General features: G+C 39.8%; 1 protein-coding gene and 1 long non-coding RNA gene across 6 annotated transcripts in view; one reads left to right on the forward strand and one right to left on the reverse strand.

Annotated features, from left to right (window-relative positions):
* The window catches only part of REXO5 (RNA exonuclease 5), a 106,744-nt gene that overhangs the window by 67,357 nt on the left and 16,449 nt on the right, over positions 1 to 22,938 (reverse strand). The window lies entirely within an intron of this gene.
* On the forward strand, positions 1,442 to 21,705 carry LOC139437413 (uncharacterized). Its single transcript, XR_011647204.1, has 2 exons — positions 1,442 to 18,182; positions 18,826 to 21,705. It is a non-coding gene; the product is annotated as an uncharacterized lncRNA (long non-coding RNA).

Consider the following 22,938-nt stretch of genomic DNA (forward strand, 5'->3'; position numbering starts at 1 on the left):
CTATAACATAAAGGGCCAGATATTGTATGATTCTGTATATATAAAATATCTAGAATATTCATAGAGTACAGGTTATGGGGCCGGAAAGCAGGGACAAGGGGAAGTTAATGAATAATGGGTTCAGGGTTTCTGTCTGGGGTGATGTAAAGATACTGTTAACAGATGGTGGGGAGGGTGGCACAAATTGTGCATACTAATCTCACTAAATTGTATGCCTGGGAGTGGCTGAGATGGGAAAGTTCACTTTTGTATTTCCATAATTTAAAAAAGAGATTAGAGACAATACTACTAAATACAATACATGATTCCAGACTGGCTCTAATTAATAATGGAAGGGAAAATGCCTATAAGAACATTACTTTGACATCTGCAAAAACTGGAGTCTAGACTGTAAGCTTTATATCAATGCTAAATTTCTTAAGCATTATTACTGTATTTAAAGTTGTTACTTAAGTGAATTTCTCTATACTTAGGATATGTACATAGAGGTATTAAGTGTTCAATGAGCATGATATATACAACTTACTCTCAAATGTTTAGAAAATAGATAAATACTTAAAATGATATGGTAAATATGGCAAAACAATAGAAGTTGTTGGATCTGGGCATCTAGGTGGGAGTCATGTTTGTGTTTTCTGTATGGGGTTTGAATTATTTTTGCAACTATCCTATAAGTCTGAAAGTATTTCCAAATAAAAAGTTAAAAGGGAAAAAGAAAAGATGCCATGAGAGGCATGGTGATGAGCTCTTCCCTAGAGGAACTTAAGATTCCTGGTGGCTTTCTGGTACACATGCATCTTTCAAATAATCTTCCCTTTCTTAAGTTGGCCTCAATGAGTACTCAGTCCTTGCAAACAGGAAAGTGGAAAAGAGGGCATTCCAGGTAAGGCAGAAATATATAAAGCCAAGTTGCTATGTGAGTAAGCAGACAAGTCAAGGAGAAAAAAAAATATGTTTGCCGAGAAGTGTAGGAAACAAGGTTGAGAGAAAAGGAATGAAAATGAATTATAGATTATTAAGAATGCTAGGCTAGGCAAAACTTCCAGGATGATGGCAGATGAAAAAGACATGGGACTCTTTCCTCTCCCAGGAAAGTAGTTAGAGGATAGGAAAAAATGTCCTGGAAAAAAAAAAGTCCTAGGGTTTAGGACACCAGAGGAAGGCTGGACACCATCCAGAAGAGAGAGGGGCAAAGGAAAAGAATTTTGACGGAAATATTTTGAGTAGAAGTTGCAGGTGAAACTGCCAGCACCCTTACTTGATCCTACAATCAAACAATTTTGAACTCTCCAGCCTGGGCTGGCAGCTACAGACAAAGGGGGCCATAGGGAACCACCTCCCCAGGAAAGGAGAGAGGGAGGGATGTAGTTTAAGGCTGATTCAGCTTTTTACCCACATATTTGATATGCTATATTCCACAAGCAACTCCTGGTCAGGTGGGGCTGGGCCACTGTTTGCTCTGGAAATGGGCACTGGACTAAAGAAATCCAACTCTGTCACTCATCCTCCCTACTGACCAGGACTGGTTATTGAAGATACAGAGGGTAGTGGAATTTTTCCTACCCAGGAAAAGAGATGAGGCTGCCAGCAAAGGTTGAAGAACAGCCCCTGAGAACGTTTAAATTGTGAGGCTCTTAGCTCCTAGGCAGGACACTCTGTCACACCAATCCAGTTCGTGTTGCAGCAAACACATTCAACCAGCTTTGAACTGAGAGGACAGTCGAGGAGTGCTATCTGCTGGTCAACTAAGGACATGCATGTGAGGAAATGAAAAATTGTATATAAGAGCTTTTTCCAGCCTTCCCAGCCTCCTGACCCAAGGCCCTTAGAAGTGGGTCTGCAACCCATTACTGGGTCCAGAGATCAGATTTGAGAAACAAACAGGGACAATCCTAAAGACCTAGAACAGGGTGAACCAAGAATCAAAGAACAGCAGTAACACAGCCTCCTGTCACTATATCCCTACAAAACAGACAGAAATCAAGCATCAGAGTAAACTCACCATCATAATCACATACACGAACATAAGAAAAATATTATAAACAAGGCATACTAAGAAAATGGAAGAAATGGACCAAGAAAAAGACCCAGATAAGACACAGGATTAGAGACAACCAACAGATTCATACAAATTTCCAAAATCAAATTAATGAGCTGAAAGACAATATGGCTAAGGAGATAAAGGATGTCAAGAAGACACTGAGCAAGCACAAAGAAGAATTTGAAAACCTGAATAGAAAAGTAACAGCTTATGGGAATGAAAGGTGAGATTAAAAAACACATTAGAGATGACAGACTAGACCAACATGGGACTTTATTCTCTCCCAGAAAAATAGCTAGAGGACAGCAGAAATGGCTTGGAAAAAAATTCTTCTAGGGTTTAGGACACCAGGGGAAGATTGGACAATGCCAAGGAGAGAGGAAGAAAGGTAAAGAATCATGATGGCAAAACTGTGAGTTAAAAGTCACAGCTGCAGAAGATGGTGGCACAGTAAGGAGCTCCAAGAGTCAGATCACCCTACAGAGGAGTTAATAATCATCCAGAGCTATCTAAAGCACCTGTTTGGGGACCCCAGGAGACCAGAAGAGCATCCTGCAACTGCCTTAAAAGAATGGAAGGAGGAGACTGCCCATCTGCAGGGAGGACTCGAGTAGAAGCACTCCACACCGTGGAGGCCAGTGCCCATCATCGCCTCGTGAGTTATTCCATGGCTGGAGTTGGAAGCTCCATTTCCCAAAAATGGAAGAGGAAGAAAGAGCTGAGCACCAAATTTAGCACTGAGAATTAAATTTAGCTGCCCAAGTATAATCCTAAGAACAGCTAAAGTTTGAACCTGTTCAAGTCAGAAAGAACCTGTAGTCACCATTTTAACTCTGTCCCCACCCTGACGGGAAGCAGGGCAGATTGAAAATCACAGTGAAGGTAGGGAATGGCTTCTTTCCACCCAGATAGGATTGCAGCTCTAGCCTAAGCTCCAGCCCCAGCTCTGGCAGAGAATAAGGTGCAGGGATATGCAACAGCCTCTCTGGGAAACTCAGGCACTTCAGCTGGCACAGACTAAACAGATGGACACCTGTCGCTCCATCCCTGTACCCCAATAGGATAGGAGAGGAGCTGTGTTTCCTTGGCCTCTCTGGGCAACAGCAGGTGCATTAGGCCTGCAAAGACTAATTTGTTGAACACCTTTGATTTGATCCTCGTCCCTGGCCTCCATAGAATCGGAGGGACTGGTGTTTCTTCAGCCTCTCTGGACAACTGCAGGTGCTTTCAGCGTACACAGACTGAATAGTTAAGACACCTGTGACTGCATCCCCACACCCCAAGAGGACAGGAGGAGAGTTATGTTTCCCCTGCCTCTGCAAGCAATGGCAAGCACTTTTGGTTCACACGGACTGGAATGTTGGGAGCCTGTGGTTCCATCTCCATGCCTTAAAGGGCAGAAGGAACAGTATTCCCTCGGCCTCTCAGGACAACTGCAGGTGTTTTTGGCCTACAAGGATTAGATCGTTGGGCAATCCAGAGGAATCATCCCCATCCCTGGCAGAGGAGGAGGGAGGCTGGTGCTACATTGGTCTACCTGGGTAACTGAGGCCATTTTTGACATGGCTTAGACAGATAAGACCTGTGGAGTGCTAAGCTTAACTGCCATAATCCTTGGGGAATGTGCTTTCACCCTCTCTGCACCCTGAGGTGGCAAAACTCTCCCAGAACATTGGGTGGGTATAGCCACCCTCTTTGACTACTGATGTAAACTCACCCTCTCTGTACACATGGGAGGGGTTCCATTCTTGGCCCAAGGTGATGTCTTAATTCCAGATCTCAGCTTCCATGGTTTTCCTCTTAAAGCTGTTTCTCCTTCAACTGTTCCATTCAATGTCCCTTTCAGTCCAAGCTAACAGTGGTTTTGTTCATACAGTTCTCTTCAAAAAGCCTCGTTGGTTTAGCATGCAAGAAGCAGGGGTCCAAACCATCAGATAGTAAGACTTTCCAAGATAACTGCATTTTCAATCCTGATTTACAAGTTCCAAATTGAGTTAAGTCCTCCAATGGGGTACATTCATCTGGGAGCTTGATTTCTAGAGGCTTGGAATTTCCAGAATTAGTTTCTGTTTTCTCTGTGCCTGAAAGTTCAGTCCTCAGTCTATCTCTCTATCTAGCAATAAGCTGCAAGCAGAAGCCAAGCCACATTCTATAGGTTTACTATGGAAATTTCTTCAGCTGAAATGCCCAGGCTCACCATTTTCAAGTTTTGCCTTCCATAAAACACCAGGAGTTAATCTTGCTAAGTTCTCTGCAGCAACTTTAAAACACGGATCGCCTTTCCTCCAATTTCCAATAATAGTTTCATCATTTACTTCTCAGGTATCATAAAAAATCTCTTTAGCATCCATATTGCTATCCATAGTCTCTTCAAAGCACTGTAGGTCTTTTCTTCCAAGCATCTCACAACTCCTCCAAAAAATACCCATTACCCATTTATAAAACCATTCCAGCATTTTGGTAATTGGAAAAACACTTCCCCACTCCTCGGTACCAAATTCTGTATTATTCAGCCAAAGGGGTGCTGATGCAAAATACCAAAAATTGGTTGGTATTTATAAAGGGTATTTATTTGGGGTAGGAGCTTACAGATGCCAGGCCATAAAGTGCAAGTTACTTCCCTCACCAAAGTCTATTTTCACATGTTGGAGCAAGATAGCTGCCAACATCTGCCAGGGTTCAGGCATCCTGGATTCCTCCCTTCCAGGGTCTTGCTTCTCTCTGGGTTCAGTGTTCCTCTATTCCCGGGGTTTGCTTCTTCCTGGGCTCAGGGTTCCTCTCTTCCTGGGGCTTGCTTCTGTTTCTTCTGTGAGCTTATTTCCTAGGGCTCCAGCTTAAGGCTTCAGCATCAAACTCCAACATCAAAGCTCCAACATCAAAAACCCTCAACTCTGTCCTTTTCCATGTCTTTTAACACCCTAATGATGTGGCCCAGTCAAAGCCCTAATCATAACGTAATTAGGCCCAGGTACAGACCAGATTACAAACATAATCCAGTATCTTTTTTTGGAATTCATAACCATATCAAACTGCTACACTTAAACCTGTAACCAAACCTGTAGCTTCATCCCTGCCCCAGGAAAAGAAGGAAGGGGCATGAAGTTTTATCAGTCTCTCCAGGCAACTACAGATGCTCTTAGCCTGCATGACGTAGATTACTAAACAGAGTTGGAGCTCCAACCCTACCCCTGTCAGAGGAGAAAGGTGGGTGAGCATCATCGGTTCCTGGGGCTATGAGGGCAGCACAGTACCAACTATATCCTATTATATAACCAGCAAGGAGAAAGGGCATGAAAGCCCTAAACTAAAGAAACTATACCCAGAATAATGAGTAAGCCAGATGTCAAGATACTAACAAAAAATTACAGTCCATACTAAGAAACAGGAAGATATGGCCCAGTCAAAGGAACAAGATAAGATTCCAGATAACACAAACGAGTTAAGGGAAGTGGATTTGGCTCAATGGATAGGGCATCTGCCTACCACATGGGAGGTCAAGTGTTCAAACCCAGGGCCCTCCTGACCCGTGTGATGAGCTGGTCCATGCACAGTGCTGATGCGCTCAAGGAGTGCCCTGCCACGCAGGGGTGTCCCTGGTGTAGGGGAGCCCCATGCACAAAGAGTGCACCCTGTAAGGAGAGCCGCCCAGCGTGAAAAAAAATGCAGCCTGCCCAGGAGTGGCACCACACACACTGAGAGCTGATGAAGCAAGATGATGCAACAAAAAGGAGTGGCACCGCACACACTGAGAGCTGATGAAGCAAGATGATGCAACAAAAAGAGACACAGATTCCTGGTGCCATTGACAAGAATACAATTGGACACAGAGGAGCACACAGTGAATGGACACAGAGAGCAGACAACTGGGGGGGGCTGGGAGGGGAGAGAAATAAACAAAATAAATAAATATTTTTTTTAAAAAAAGGAGTTGAGACAACTAGACATAGTTGTTCAAAAAACTCCAGGTAAATTCAATAAGATGGTTACAGACAGTAAGGATAGAAAGAATAAGCTTTGTAAGCATAAAGAATTCAAAAGCATACATAGAAAAACAGCAGACCTTATGGGAATTAAAGACAATAAATGAAATTAAAAATACACTGGAGGCATATAACAGCAGATTTGAGGAGGCAGAAGAAAGGATCAGTATGCTTAAAAACATGACCTCTGAGATAAAACACAAAAGAACAGATAAAGAATGTAAAAAATGGAACAAGGTCTGAAGGGAACTAAGTGACGGCAAGAGATGCATAAACATATGTGTCATGGATGTCCCAGAAGGAGAAGAGAAGGGAAAAGGGGCAGAGGGAATATTTGAGGAAATGATGGTAGAAAATTTCCCAACCCTAATGAAGACATAGATATGCGTGTCCAAGAAGCACAACATACTCCCATCCAAATAAATCCAAATAGAACTACTCCCAAATATTGACTAATCAGAATGTCAAATGCCAAAGACAGAATTCTGACAGCAGCAAGAGAAAAATAGAAGGGCTACCCAAATAACATTAAGGGCTGATGTCATCAGAAGCCATGGAGGCAAGAAGGCAATGGTATGATATATTTAAGAAATTGCAAGAGAAAACTGCCAGCCAAGAATTTTATATCTGACAAGATTGTCTTTCAAAAATGAGGGGCAGTTCAGAATATTCACAGATAACAAGAAACTGAGTGTGTATGTAACTAAGAGACCAGCTTTGCAGGAAATATTAAAGGGAGTGCTACAACTGATAAGAAAAGACAGGATAGAGAGGCTTGGCAGAGAGTCTAGAAATAAAGATTGTATCAGTAAAAGTAACAAAGTGTAAAAAGAATGGTGAAAATATGATAGATAAAACCCAAATATTAAAATGGGCAAAGAACTGTCTTTACAGACTATCATTGAATATTAATTGATTAAACTCCCTAATCAAAAGACACAGACTGGCAGAATGGATAAAATATGAGCCATCTATATGCTTTCTACAAGAGACTCACCTTAGACCCAAGGATACCAATAGATTGAAAATGAAAGACTGGAGAAAGATATTCAATGCATACAGTAACCAAAAAAGAAAAAAAAAAAGCCGAAGTAGCTTTATTTACATCAGATGAAATAGACTTTAAAAGCAAAGCTGTTGTTTGAGGCAAAGAATGTCATTATATGTTAATAAAATGGGCAATTCATCAGGAAGAAATATCAATCATAAATGAATATGCACCTAGCCAGGATGTCCCAAGGCAAAACTGGCACTGAAGAGAGAAACAGATGTCTCTACAAAAGTATTTGGAGATTTCAATACACCACTCTCAGCATTGAATTGAACATCTGGGCAGAGGATCAATAAAGAGACTGAATAACATAATAAATGGATTAAACCTAATAGAAATATACAGAACACTCTACCCCAAAACAGCAAGATATACATTCTTCTCAAGTGCTCATGAATCTTTCTCCCGGATAGACCATGTGTTGAGTCAGAAAGTACATCTCAATAAATTCAAACAAATTGAAATTATTTAAAGAACTTTCTCTGATCATAATGGAATGGAATAAAGCTGGAAATCGAAGAGTCAGAAAAAGGGAAAATTCACAAATATATGGAATTAAATGTCACACTCTTAAATAATCAGTGGGTTAAAGAAGAAATTTTGAGAGAAATCAATAAATATCTTGAGACAGTTGAAAATAAGAACACACCATATCAGAAGCTATGGAATGTAGCGAAGGAAGTGCTGAGAAGGAAATTTATTGCCCTCAATGCTTACATGAGCAAAAAAAATAAGAGTTAAAATAAATGACTTAACTACAAAGCTGGAGGAACTAGAAAAAGAACAGTGAACTAATCCCAAATCAAGCAGAAGGAAAGAAACAAAAAAGATCAGAGCAGAAATAAATGAAATTGAGAACAAAAATACAATAGAATCAACAAAAAACAGAAGTTGGCTCACCAAGAAGATTAATAAAATCAACAAACAGTTAGCTAGACTGACAAAGAAAAAAAGAGGGAAGATGCAAATAAAATCAAAACGGAAAACAGGGATATTACTACTGATTCCACAGAAATCATAAGAGATCATTAGAAGGTACTACGAACAACTGTAGGCCAACAAACTAGACAAACAACCTACACTTGCCCTAGAAGAAACAGAAGACCTCAACAAACCAATCACAAGTAAAGTCATTGAAAAAGCTATCAAACAAATCCCTAAAATGAAAAGCCCAGGATGAGATGGTTTTACACATGATTTCTAACAAGCATTCAAAAAAATTTAATACCAATCTTACACTTTTCCAAAACATTGAACAAGAATTAAAGCTACCAGAATCATTCTATGAAGCCAAAATCACCCTAATACCAAAGCCAGATAAAGATATTATGAAAAAAGAAAATGACAGACCCATTTCCCTAATGAATACAGATGCAAAAGTCCTGAAGAAAATATTTGCTAATCGAATCTAACAACACATTAAAACAACTATTCATCAGGATCAATTATACATCAACCTCAAGGCATGCAAGGTGTAACACACCAAGTTAATAAATCAAAGAAGAAAAAAACACATGATCCTATTGATCAATGCAGAAAGGCACTTGGCAAAATACAGCATCCTTTCTTGGTAAAAATACTACACAAGAACTGAAGGAAACTTTCTCAACATGATAAAGGCTATACATGAAAAATCCACACCTAACATTGTACTCAATTGTAAAGGCTTAAAGCTTTACCTTTGAGATAGGGAATAAGACAAGGAGGTCTGCTGCCCTGACTGTGTTCGACATAGTGCTAAAGGTTCTAGCTAGAGCAATAAGACAAGAAAAACAAAAGGTATACAAATTGGAAAAAAAGAAGTAAAACTTTAGCTACTTGCAGATGATATGACTTGATACATAGAAAGTCCCAAAAAATCTACAGCAAAGCTGCTAGAGCTAATAAACCATTTCAGCAGGATGACAGGATACAAGATTAATTTTTAAAAAAAAGTGTTTCTATGTATTAGTAATGCACAATCTGAGGAAAAGAATTCCATTTACAATAGTGTCAGCCAAAGGGGAGCTGATGTGAAGTACCAGAAATCTCTTAGCTTTTATAAAGGATATTTATTTGGGGTAAAAGCTTACAGTTACAATACTCTAAAGAGTCCAACTCAAGGCTGCTTTCTTACCAAAGTCAGTTGCCACATGTTGATAAGATGGCATGTGATCTCCGCCTGGTCTCTCCCTTTTTCCTCCTAAGGCAATGTGGGCCCAGCTTCTTCTGATCCCAGCTGTAGATTGGCATTATGGCTTGTTTCTTTCAGGCCTTATCAGCTGCTCAGCTGCTCAATTCTCTCCAGCTGCAAACTATCAGGCAAATGGCTCATCTCTCCCTGGAGCTCCAGGATCAAAACTGACAAAGTTCTCTCTTTTCTCCTTGGGTATCTTCTTCTGTGTGTCTTCTTGAATGTGTGTCTGTTTATGCCAGCCCACCAAGGGGGTGAGGACTCATTCTCAGTCAAGCCCTACTGACATGGTCAAATCAAAGCCCTAATCTTAACAGGTAATTTAATCAAGACATGCCAGCTGAATCTAATGCATTCGGCATCACACCCAGAGGAAAAGATTAATTTATAAACATAATATCTCTTTTGGGGATTCATAAATAATATCAAACTGCCACAGATAACAGTTAAGAGTATCAAATAGTTAGGAATAAACTTAACCGGGGATGTAAAGCACTTGTATTCAGAAAACTATAATGCATTGTTAAAAGAATTTTTAAAAAGACCTAAATACATGGAAAAACATCCCATGCTCACGGATTGGAAGACTAAATATCACTAAAGTGTCAAATTCTACCCAAACTGATACACAGATTCAATGCAATTCCAATAAAAATTCCACCAGCATTTTTAAAACAAATGAAAAAAAAATTGTCAAATTTATTTGAAGGGTAAGAGATCCCGAATAACCAGAAACATCTTAAATAGGAAGAATAAAGTTGGAGGACTCTCACTTCTGGACTTTAAATCATATTATCTAGTGTATTAGTCAGTCAAAGGGGTACTGATGCAAAATACCAGATATCTGTTGGCTTTTATAAAGGGTATTTATTTTGGGTAGAAGTTTATAGTTACCAGGTCATAAAGCATAAGTTACTTCCCTCACCAAAGTCTGCTGCCATGTGTTGGAGCAAGATGGCTGCTGATATATGCAGGAGTTCAGGCTTCCTCTTAAGGCTCCATGGTCCCAACTTCTTCCAATATCAGCTGTAGGCTGGGTAAGTCTCGTCTCTCTCCCAGGGCTTGTTTCTCTCCAGGCTCAGCTGCTCTGCCCTCTCCACAAGGCCAGCGGTAGACTATCAGGCTAATGGTTCATCTCTCTTCCTGGGGCGTCTGCCTGTCTAATGGAGCCTTCTCTCCTTTCTTAGGTATCTGCTTCTCTGTGGGCTCTAGCATTAAAACTACAGCTGTCTCCTCTGCCTTGTTTTCTCTGTGAGTCCCTGACTGCCATGGGGGCAGGGACTCGACATCCTACTGACATGGCCCAATCAAAGCCCTAGACATAATTTAATCAAGTAAAAGTGAAACCTCTGAATTCAATACAATCTAAGGGTATCATTAGCCCAGAGGAACAGATCAGTTTACAAACATAATCAGTATTTCTTTTTGGAATTCATCAATAATACCAAATTGCCACACTTAGGAACAGAGTAAAAGCAGCATGGTACTAGCATAAAGATAGACACATACACCAATGGAACTAAACTGATGGTTCAGAAACAGACCCTCACATCTGTGGTCAAGTGATTTTTTTTTTAAAGTATTTTTACTTTTTTACTTTTTCTTCCCCTCCCCTTCCCCGGCCCTTGCTGTTTTTGCTGTCCATTCGCTGTGTGATCCTCTGTATCTATTTGTGTTCTTGTCTTCTCATCTTTCTCCTCTAGGATTTACCAGGATTCGATCCTGAGGACCTCTGATGTGGAGAGAGGTTCCCTGTCAATTGCGCCACCTCAGTTCCTGGTCTCTGCTGCACTTCACCTTGACTCTCCCCTTTGTCTGTCTTTTGTTACATCATCATCTTGCTGCATGACTCACTTGTGCAGGCATTGGCTCATCGCGCAGGCACTCAGTTTTGCTGCGTGGGCACTCAGCTCGCCACATGGGCAACTGGCTCACCTTGTGGGCACTCACGCAGGCACTCAACTCACTGTGCAGGCACTGGCTTGCCACATGGGCACTGGGCTTGCCATGCAGGCACTTGGTTCACCGCACAGGCACTGGCTCACCATGCAGGCACTGGCTCACCACGCAGGCACTGGCTCACCACGCAGGCACTTACATGGGCACTTGCACAGACACTCGGCTCACCATACGGGCAATCAGCTCACCACATGGGCACTCAGCTCACCATGTGGGCACTGGCTTGCCGCACAGGCATGCTTTCTCTTCTTTTTCACAAGGAGGCCCCAGGGCCAGGTCCCTCCCATATGGTATGTGGAGGCCTTATCACTTGAGCCACACCTGCTTCCCTCAAGTGATTTTTGACAAGGCTGTCAAACCCATCCGGCTGAGGCAAAACAAGTCTATTCAATAAACGGTTCTGGGAGGACTGAATATCCAAAGCCAAAAGAAAGAAGGCCCCTATCTCACACCTTAAACAAAAATTAACTCAAAATGGATCAAAGACCTAAATATAAAACTTACAACCATAAAGCTCCTAAAGGAAAATGTAGGGAAATATCTTCAAGACCTGGTGGTAGATGGTGGATTCTTAAAGTTATATAGAAAGCACAGCAAAGAAAGAAAGGATAAATGGGACCTTAAACACTTTTGTGATTCAAAGAACTTCACTAAGAAGGTGAAAAGGCAGCCCACTCAATGAGAGGAAACATATGGAAACCACGTATCTGATAAGGGTTTCATTTCCATTCTATATAGTTTATATAACTCAACAACAAAAGAGTGAGTAATCCTATTTAAAAATCAGAAAAAAGACTTAAATAGACATTTCTACAAAGGTGAAATACAAATGGCCCAAAAGCACATGAATAAATGTTCAATATCACTAGCTATTAGTGAAATGCAAATCCAGACAACAATGAGGTATCATCTCATACCACACAGAATGGCATTATTAAGAAAACAGAAAAAAGTAAGTGCTGGAGAGGCTGTGGAGAAATAGGAATACACCTTCAGTGTTGGTGGGAAAGTAAAATGGTGCAGCCTCTTTTGAAGACAGTTCGGCAATTCCTCAGGAAGCTAAATATAGAACTGCCATATGATCCAGCAATTCCTCTACTAGGAATATAGCCAGAAGAACTAAAAATTATGACATGAACAGACATCTGCTCATATTCCTCTAAAATAAATTAATGAGTTTAAAGATAATGTGAAGGAAAGAAAAGAAATAATGTAGGTAGAAAAAATAGGTAAAAGGAAAAGAAAGGGAAACAAAGGGGAAAACATAACAAATAAGAAACAAAACAGCAGCAACTAAAAAAAAACAACCACCACCAAGGAAAAATAGCCTTCCCTCTTAGGCCCCTACGGAGCTTCTCAGGCTGCTGGTTTTCATTAATCACTCTGCAGCCTGCCTTCTACAGGTGATATACTGGGTTTTAGCTAGTAAAATAAGGGGAAAAAAGATAATATTTAAGAAAACCTAAAACAAAAAGAATGTCTATATGTTCCCTGTCATAAGGTATTAGTTGGATGCCCGATAACTCAGTGGATCATTTCTCTAAGGAGACCTGGGAATCAAACCAGGGACCACATATCTGCAAGGAGGGAATTCCTCCATGGGCTAAACTGTCTCCTTAGGCTAATTAGGCTCCAGAAAGCTATCTTACCCCTTTCCCTCAGGCGTTTTAGACTTGTACAGTTTGCTAGAGTCCTACTGATTAGGCACCTGGCCCTGCCACCTCTCAAATCTAGTTCCTCTCTCTCCCCAGGCCTCTGGGTCCGACATCCTGCCTCAGCTGATCCCCCTCCCCTCTCCCTGCCCAGTCAGGGTCCTTTCCAAGATTCAAAGACAGCTCAGCTGGCCAAACTCACTGCAAAGAAAGCACCCACCACCCTCTGTCAGACCCCTCCCCTCTGCTGGCAGCAGCAAGCCAGAGGATCTATTGAGGCTACTTGCACTGAAGGTGGGGTATATGTGCCCTTTCCAGCCACAGGGGTGAGCAACTCATGGTTTTCCTTTGGCTTCCTTATCTTTCCAGGACCCTCCTAGATGACTCAGAGCACCTTCCTGTTCTCAATATATCCAAAGCAGCTTCTTTAGATAGGTCCCTGACTTCTCTCTTCTTTTTAAGTGAGAGGGTCAGACTCTGCTTACCTACTTCAGCGCCATTTTCCCAGAAGTCCAAACATAAACATTTATGCATCTAAGAAGAGCACCTCAAAATACGTGAGGCAAACATTGAAAGAACTAAGTGTAGAAATAGACGCCTCTACAATTTTAGTGGGGGACTTTAATATACCATTATCACCATTAGAGATAATATCTTGACAGAGAATCAATAAAGAAACAAAGACCTTGAATAATATTGAATAATAATTAGAGGATCTGGACCTGATAGACATTTAGAGAACATTACACCCTAATACAGGAGAATATACATTCTTTTCAAATGCACATGGATCATTCTCCAAAATAGACAACATGCTAGACCACAGAACAATACTCAATGATTTCAAAATGACTGAAATTATAAAAAGTAATTTCTCTGAACACAATGGAATGAAGCTGTAAATCAGTGAGGGACAGAGACCAGATTAGGCACAAAGATATGCAAGTTGAACAACACACTCTTGGACAAACAGTAGGTCAAGGAGGAAATTTTAAAGAAATCAGTAACAACCTTAAAACAAATGAAAATGGCAACACAATGTATCAAAACCTATGGCAATCAGCAAAAGCTGTACTGAGAGGAAAATTCATACCCATAGATGCCTATACAAAAGAGGAGAGCTAAAATCAAAGACCTAACTGCACACCTTGAGGAATTCAGTTGGGCTCCTGCCTATGATATGGGAGGTCCTGGGTTCACATCCTGGGGCCTCCCTGTAAAGGCAGGCTCACCCACACACTGTGGAGAGCCACCCAGCATGCAGACGCCATGAAGCACTGCCTGGCCCACAAGTGCCACAGAGAGCTGACTCAACAAGGTGACACAACAAAAAAGGGAGACAAGCAGAAACACAGAAAAGCACACAGCAAATGGACAGAGAGAGCAGAGAACAAGCAATCCACAAGGGGAAAGGGGAAATAAAAATAAACAACAAAACAAAACAAAACAAAAAACCTCTCAACTAAGTAGAGCCCACGACCAGATGGCTTCACAGGTGAATTCAACCAAACATTTCAGAAAGAACTAACACCAATCCTGCTTAAACTCTTCCAAAAAATAGAAGTAGAGGGAACATTGCCTAACTCATTCTATGATGCCAACATCACCCTAATGCCAAGCTCAAACAAAGATGCCACAAGAAAGGAAAACTATAAATCAATCTCTCTAAAGAATCTAGAGGCTAAAATTCTCAACAAATTACTTGCTAATCATATTCAACATATTAAACAAATTAAGACACATTGATCAAGTGGTTTCATCCCTGGTATGCAAGGATGGTTCAACATAAGAAAATCTATCAATGTAATACACCACATAAACAGAGAGAAAAAATCACATGATCATCTCTATAGATGCAGAAAAAGCATTTGACAAAATACAGCACACTTCTGTGATAAAAGCACTACAAAAGATAGGAATAGAAGGAAACTTCCTCAGCATGATAAAGGGTGTATATGAAAAATCCTCAACTAACATCATATACAATGGTGAAATTCTAAAAGCTTTCCCTCTAAGATCAGGAACAAGACAGGGATGCCCACTGTCACTGCTATTATTTAACATTTGTGTTAGAAGTACTTGATTGAGCACTTAGACAAGAAAAAGATATAAAAGGCATCCAAATTGGAAAGGAAGAAGTAAAATTTCACTGTTTGCAGATGACATGATCCTACCTCAAAAGTCCTGAGAAATCTACAATAAAGCTTCTAGAGCTTATAAACAACTTCTGTAAAGTGGCACGTTAAAAGATTAATGTGCAAAATCTATTCGTACACCAATAATGAACAATCTGAGGAGGAAATCAAGAAAAAAAATGTCATTTACAATAGCAACTAAAAGAATCAAAAATTTAGGAATAAATTAGCTAAAGATGTAAATGACCTGTTCACAGAAAACTACAGTGTTAAAGGAAATCAATGAAGACCTGAATAAATGGAAGAATATTCCCTGTTCATGGATTGGAAGACTAAACATCAGTAAGATGTCTATCCTACCCAAAATGATTTACAAGATTTAACACAATCCCAATAAAAATTGCCAAAGCATATTTTAATGAATTGGAAAAGTTACCTACGAAATTTATTTGGAAGGGCAAAGAACCCCAAATAGCCAAAGACATATAGAAAAATAAAAATGAAATCAGAGGAATCATTCTATCTGACTTTAAAACATACTACAAAGTTACAGTGGTCAAAACTGCATGGTATTGGCACAAGGACAGACATAATGAACAATGAAACCAAATTGAGAGTTCAGATGTAGATCCTCACACATAAAGTCAATTGATATTCAACAAGGACACCAAGCTCACTCAACTAGGAGACAATGGCCTCAGAGAACTGGATATCCATATGCAAAAGATTGAGAGAGGAACACCATCTCACATCTCACACAAAAATTAACTCAAGATGGATCAAAGATATAAATATAGGAGTCAAGACCATAAAGATCTTGGAAGATAATTCAGGAAAGCATCTACAAGATTTTGTATTAGGAAATGGTTTCATGAACTTTACACCCAAAATACAAGCAACAAAAGTATAAATAGATAAATGGGATCTCCTCTAAATTAAAACTTTTGCACCTCAAAGGAGTTTCTCAAGAAAGTGAAAAGGCTGCCTACTCAGTGGAAGAAAATATTTGGTAACCATATAGGTGATAGGGGTCTAATATCCAGGATAGAAAAAGAAATCCTATACTTCAAAAATAAAAGACAAACAACCCATTTAAAAAACAGTGAATACACACTTCTCCAAAGAAGAAATTTAAATGGCTAAAAGGCAGATGAAAAGATGTTCAACATCACTAGCAATTAGGGAAATGCAAATCAAAACTACAGTGAAATATCATATTACATCCATTAGACTGGTGGCTTTTAAAAAAACAGAGGAATACAAGTGTTGGAGAGGATATGGAGGAATGGGAACCCTTAGCCACTGCTGGCGGGAATGCAGAATGGTGCAACCATTGTGGAAGACAGTCTGGCAGTTCCTTAGGAAGCTTAACTATAGAAATGCCATATGATGCAGCAATTCCACTACTGGGTATATAGCCAGAAGAACTGAAAGCAGGGACATGAATAGATACATGCACATCAGTGTTCAGAGCAGCATTATTCACTATTGCCAGAAATTGACAACAACCCAAATGTCCATCAACAGATGAATGGATAAGCAAACTCTTTTATATACATACAATGGAATATTACTCAGTTGTAAGAAGGAATGCAGTATTAACACATGGGATACCATGGATGAATTGTGTTGACCTTATATTTGAGTGAAGCAAGCCAGGCACTGAAGGATAAATATTACATGACACCACTGATATGAATTAAGCAAATGGAGTAGATTCACAGAGCTTGAGTCTGGAAGATAGGTTTACAGGAGACAGAAAGGGAGTAGATGGTTGTCAGCCAATGCCCATGTGAGAAAAATCTCTGATAAGGTGGAAGGGTATAGTTCTGCAGTGGATGGGCATGACAGTGGTGCTGTAATGCTATTGCATTGGGCAGTGCTAGTCTGTGATGGGGGTAGGGTCGGGGCGGTTGTACAGTCCATTAACTAGGGGATGGGAATAGATGAACTCTGGGGATTTGTGGGTATGTGGTATGTGGTTGAAACTATAATGTGGGAATGTTCTTTTGACAAATATGGCAGGTGAGGGTTACTGGTTAGGGTATTGGATGTGGGGGGCATGCAGGGCAGGTTGCACCTGGAGCAGGCTTTTAGGGAGTATGTGAGTGTTCATCCTGTCATAGTGCATTTTATTAGTGGGTGGGTAACCATAAGATGAATGGGAAAGTGTTGGACTTCCATCATAGTTCTCAATAGAGGGATGGGAGTCTCTCAAGAGCATAGGCAGTACCTAATTGGGAAGAAGAGGCCAGTATCAAGCGCTTAGTGTTTTTTGTATGAATCTTGTTCTTCAAGCAGTGAAGCTTGGTGGTTGCCATAGGTCTTGAGGGGATGGGTAGGGAGTAATAGAATAGATGGAACATGAGGCATTTTGGGGGCATTGGAATTGTTCTACATGATCTTGCAATGACAGATACAGGCCATGTTAAATTTCATCAAAATTTATAAAATTGTATTGTCCAAAATGTAAACCATAATGTAAACCATTGACATTGGTTAGTAGCAACGCTTCAATATTTGTACATCAATTGTAACAAATGTACCATCCATGTGTAAAATATTAATAGGGGAAAGGGACAAAAGGGAGAGGATGTTGGGTATATTGGGATCCACTATATGCTATATGTGACTTTTCTGTAACTTAAAGCTTCTTTGAAGATAAAATGGAAAAAATAAGACACTGGGAGAATAAATGGAAGAAAATGTCACTGTACAAACAAGACAAAAGATCTTACAGTGATGAAAGACATAATGCCAAAATTTATTTAAAAAAATGTTTACTATTTCAAATCTTTAAAGAAATTTTTGTATATTTTATTTGTTATTCTTTATTATTTCATTTTCATATCAATTTTATTGTTATTTTGTTGGCTTTTTAAAGAAGTTTTGGACCACAAAAGGGTTACAGCTGTGCAGGGGAGGATCATTGGTGTGGGGTGTCAGCAATGGCAGATGCATGGGAGGAAGTTCTCCTGGGGCATACCTGTAAGGCATATGAAAGAGTTCAGTTGTTCATAGGGTATTGTCATGGTGGATGAAGAGCCACACAATAACTGAAAGAATATCCAATTCCTATTCTGCAGAGTTCTGCCATATTTTCTAATGGAACAGCAAGAATTCCCCCGCATACAGAGGCAGTGACTATTGAAGGAGGATGGACTATTGACAGGCCCTTGATATTTATGACGGTACTTATGAACCTTTTCTTCTGAAATTGAAACTTAGCCTGATATTATAATTTGCCTAAGAGTTACCTCCTGAGAATCTCCTTGTTGCTCAAATGTGGCCTCTCTCTAAGCCAAAATCAGCATATAAATGCATTACCTTCCCCCAAGTGAGGGACATGACTCCCAGGGATGAGCATCCCTAGCACCAAGGGATTACCACCAAGCACCAACTAGCAATGCAACTGGAAAAAGACCTTGACCAAAAGGGGGACAGGGTAAAACAAATTAGTTTAAATGGCTAAGAGACTTCAAAGTGAATCGGGAGGTCATTCTAGAGGTTTTGCTTATGCACACACCAGCAAGATCTCATTGACTGTCACAGTAAATATGGTCTCAAACAGTGGGACTCTTGAGGGCTCTGGAGACATCCAGACCCTATATAGGAATGGCTGACAGCTCAGGAGTTTGGGACCCTGCCAGTGGGCCCTACTTTGGAATTTATGCTTCCCAGTGTGACTCAGTTGAGGTTTCCCTACACTTGGTTCTACTGTCCCTTCTATCTGAACCTATAGTTAGTACTAGAGTTGACAGGTTTATGTTCAAGGATTTTCCATGTGCCAGGTGGGCCCTGAATCTCATCAGAGTTGCAATACCTACTCTCCAGGTCACTGGACTTACCCAAGACAACTAACAAGGAAATGATGATGGACAAGAACCATCCCAAAGAACAGAGAGAGCCTGCAACTACAAGCAAGATAGTCACATGCATCTGCCCCATGGATCTAAGGCTCCTCTCAATTAGAGGCAGAGTGGGCATCAGCATCTCAGAATCCTCAGGATTGGGGAATGAACGATGGATTAGAGTAGACTTACTGTTATTCTACTATAGACTTATTGTTGTTCTACCAATGGAAGAACTTTTATTATTGATATGGAGGCAGTGGCCACTAGAGGTTCTGAGGGGAGGAAGAGGGAAAAATAGGTGTAACATGGGAGCATTTTCAGGACATTGGAATTGTCCTGAATGGCTTTGCAATGGCAGATACAGGCCATTATATATCTTGTTATAACTTACAGAATTGTGTGGGAGGGAGTTTAAAGCATAATGTCAACCATAATCCATACTTAGTGGCAATGCTCCAATGTGTTCATGAATTGTAACAAATGTACCACACTAATGAAGGATGTTGTTAATGCTGGAAAGTGTGAGAGGGGTAGGGAATGAGGCAAATGGGAATCCCCTACAGTTTTTATGTAACATTATGTAACCTAAATATCTTAAAAAAAAAAAAAGTATATAAAAAAAAAAGAATGAAAAACAATATGGCAAAAGAGATAAAGGACATCAAGAAGACAATGAGGGAGCACAAAGAAGAATTTGAAAACCTGAACAAAAAACAGTTAACAGAGCACACGGAAATGAAAAGGCTTGATAAGTGAGAACAAAAACAAATTAGGGGGAGTGGACATTGCTCAACTGATAGAGTGTCCATCTACCATATGTAGGGTCCATGGTTTGATACTCAGGGCCTCCTGAGCCGTGTGGTGAGCTGGCCCACATGCAGTGCTGCTGCACGCAAGGAGTGCCGTGTCATGCAGCGGTGCCCCCGCGTAGGGATGCCCCACATGCAAGGAGTGTGCCCTGTGTGATAAAAAAGCGCAGCCAGTCCAGGAGTGGCACCGCACAGACGGAGAGCTGACACAGCAAGATGATGCAACAAAAAAGAGATGCAGTTTCCCAGTGCTGCTGGATAATGCAATTGGATGCAGAAGAACATACAGCGAATGGACACAGAGAGCAGACAACAAGGGGGAAGGGGAAAGAAATAAATCTTTTAAAATAAAATTAAGGCACACAACTTCACTGTTGAAATGACAGAACAATGAGTAAGTGATACAAAAGAGAGAACAGCTGAAATTGAAGAGAGTAAACAACAAAGAGAGAAAAGAATGGAAAAAGCAGAGAAGAGGCTTAGGGAGATGAATGATAACACAGAATGAAACAACATACATGTTATGGGAATTCCAGGAAGAGAATAGAAGGTGAAAGAGGCAGGAAAAGAGTATTTGAGGAAATAGCTGAAAATGTCCCAATGCTTATGAAAGAAATGAACTTACATGTCCAAGAAGTGCACTGTAACCCAATCAGAATAAATCCAAATAGACCAACTCCAACTACTAGTTGAGAATTCTTCCTCCAGCAAAATTGTCCTTCAAGTATGAAGTTGAGTTTAAAACACTCACAAACAGGAGCTAAGAGAGTTTGTAAAAAAGAATCCAACATGGCAGGATATATTAAAGAAGACTTACAAGCTGAAAGAAAAAGACAAGAGAGAGGGGCCTGAAGGAGAGTATAAAAGAAAGAATAGCAGAAAGGATAACTAAAAGAATAAAAAGACAAATGAAAGTAAGATATGACATATGAAAAGCAAAGAATAAAATGGTGGAAATAAATAATGCATTTGCAGTAATATCATTGAATGTGAATGGATTAAACTCCCCAATGAAAAGATATAGGTTAACAGAATGAATTAAAAAACCATGAGCCATTATATGCTGCTTACAAGAGACTCACTTTCAAATCAGGGATACAAACCAGCTGAAAGTGAAAGGTCAGAAAAAGATACTCCACGCAAACAGTAACCAAAAGAGAAGGGGTAGCTATACTAATATCAGGCAAAAGACTTCAAATGCAAAAAGTTATAAGAGATACAGACGGCCATTATATACTAGTAAAAGACACAATCCACCAGGAAGAAATAACAGTCATAAATATCTATAATCTTAACCAGGGTGCCCCAAACACATGAGACAAACTTGGCCAAACTGAAGGGAGAAATAGACATCTCTATAATAATGTTTGGAGACTTTAACACAACATTCACATCATTAGATAGAAATAGACAGAAGTCAACAATGAAAAAAAGAACTTAAACAATATGCTAAACAAGCTAGACCTAGCAGACATATACAACACTGCACCCAAACTCAACGGATTATATATTTTTCTCAAGTGCCCACAAATCTTTCTCGAGGTAGATGACATGTTAGGTCACAGTGTACCTCTCAATAAATATAAAAAGATTGAAATTATACAAAGTAGCTTCCCAGATCATAAAGGAAAAAAACTAGAAATTAATAATAGGAAAGAAGTAAATTTGCAATTGTGTGGAGGCCAAACAACACACTCCTAAATAATGAAATCAGTAAATAAACTGAGATGAATGAAAACAAGAACCCGAAATTATCAAAATTTATGGGAGGAGTAGATGTGGCTAAAGCAGTTGAGCAGCAGTTCCCACAAGGGAAGGCCTCTGTTTAATCCCCCATTCCTCCTAAAAACAAAAACAACAAGCAAACAAAAAAACACAACAATTCTGGGGAGTCAATGTGGCTCAGTAGTTGAGCTCTGACTTCCCACATATGAGGTTCCAGGTTCAATTCTCGGCCCCAGTACCTCAAAAAAAAAAGATCTTATGGGACACAGCAAAAGCAGTGTTGAGAGGGTAATTTATAGCCCTACACTCCTGTATTAGAAAAGAAAGGTAAAATGAAAGATTTAACTGAAAAGCAGGTGAAACAAGAAAAAGAACAGCAAACCATTCCCAAAGCAAGCAGAAGGAAAGAAATAATAAAGAATAGAGCAAAAATAAATGACATCGAGAACAACAACCACAAAAAATAGAGTAAACCAACAAAAGCAAAAGCTGACAAACCCCTAGGTAGACTAACAAAGAAAAAAAAGAGAGAAAATGCAAATAAATAAAATCAGAAATGAAAGGGGCAAAGTTATGACTGATCCCACAGAAATAAAAAGGATCATAAGAGGATATTATGAAAAATTGTACGCCAACAAATCAAACAACTAGATGAAATGGACAAACTCCTAGAAATGCACAACCTACACTGACGCTGCAAGAAATACAAGAACCAACCACATTTAAAGAAACTGAATCAGTCTTCAAAACTCTCAACAAAGAAAAGACCAGGACCAGACGGTTTCATGGGTGAATTCTACCAAGCATTTTGAAAAGAATTAACACCAATCCTGTTTAAACTCTTACAAAAAAACTGAAGTGCAGGGAAGATTACCTAGCACATTTTATAAAGCCAACATCACCCTAGTACCAAAGCCAAATAAAGACACTGCAAGAAAATTACAGACCAATCTCTAATGAATACAGATGCAAAAATTCTCAAGAAAATACTTGCAATCCAAAAGACTTATATGCCACGACCAAGTGGGATTTATTCCTGGTATGCAAGGATGGTTCAACAAAAGAAAATCAATTAATGTAATACACCACATTAACATATTGAAGAAAGCCACAGTCATCTCAATTGATGCAAAAAAGGCATTCAATAAATCTAAAATCCTTTCCTGATAAAAACTTTGCAAGATAGGAATGGAAGGAAAATTCCTCAATATGATATAAGGCATATATAAAAAACGCACAGCCAATGTCATCTCAATGGGGAAAGGTTGAGGGCTTTCCCTTAAGATAGGAACAATGCAAGGATGCCCACTGTCACCACTGTTATTCAATATTGTGTTAGAAGTTCTAGCTAGAGTAATTAGACAAGAAAAAATAAAGGGTATCCAAATAGGAAAAGAGGAAGTAAAACTCTCACTATTCGTGTATGACATGATCCTATATTTAGAAAATTCTGAAATGTCTATGACAAAGCTACTTGAGCTAATAAATGAGTTCAGAAAAGTGGCAGGATACAAGAGCAACACACAAAAGTCAGTAATGTTTCTGTACACTAGTACTGA

The sequence above is a fragment of the Dasypus novemcinctus genome, chromosome 23 (assembly GCF_030445035.2).
Source record: "Dasypus novemcinctus isolate mDasNov1 chromosome 23, mDasNov1.1.hap2, whole genome shotgun sequence".
In the NCBI taxonomy this organism is placed as follows: Eukaryota; Metazoa; Chordata; class Mammalia; order Cingulata; family Dasypodidae; genus Dasypus; species Dasypus novemcinctus.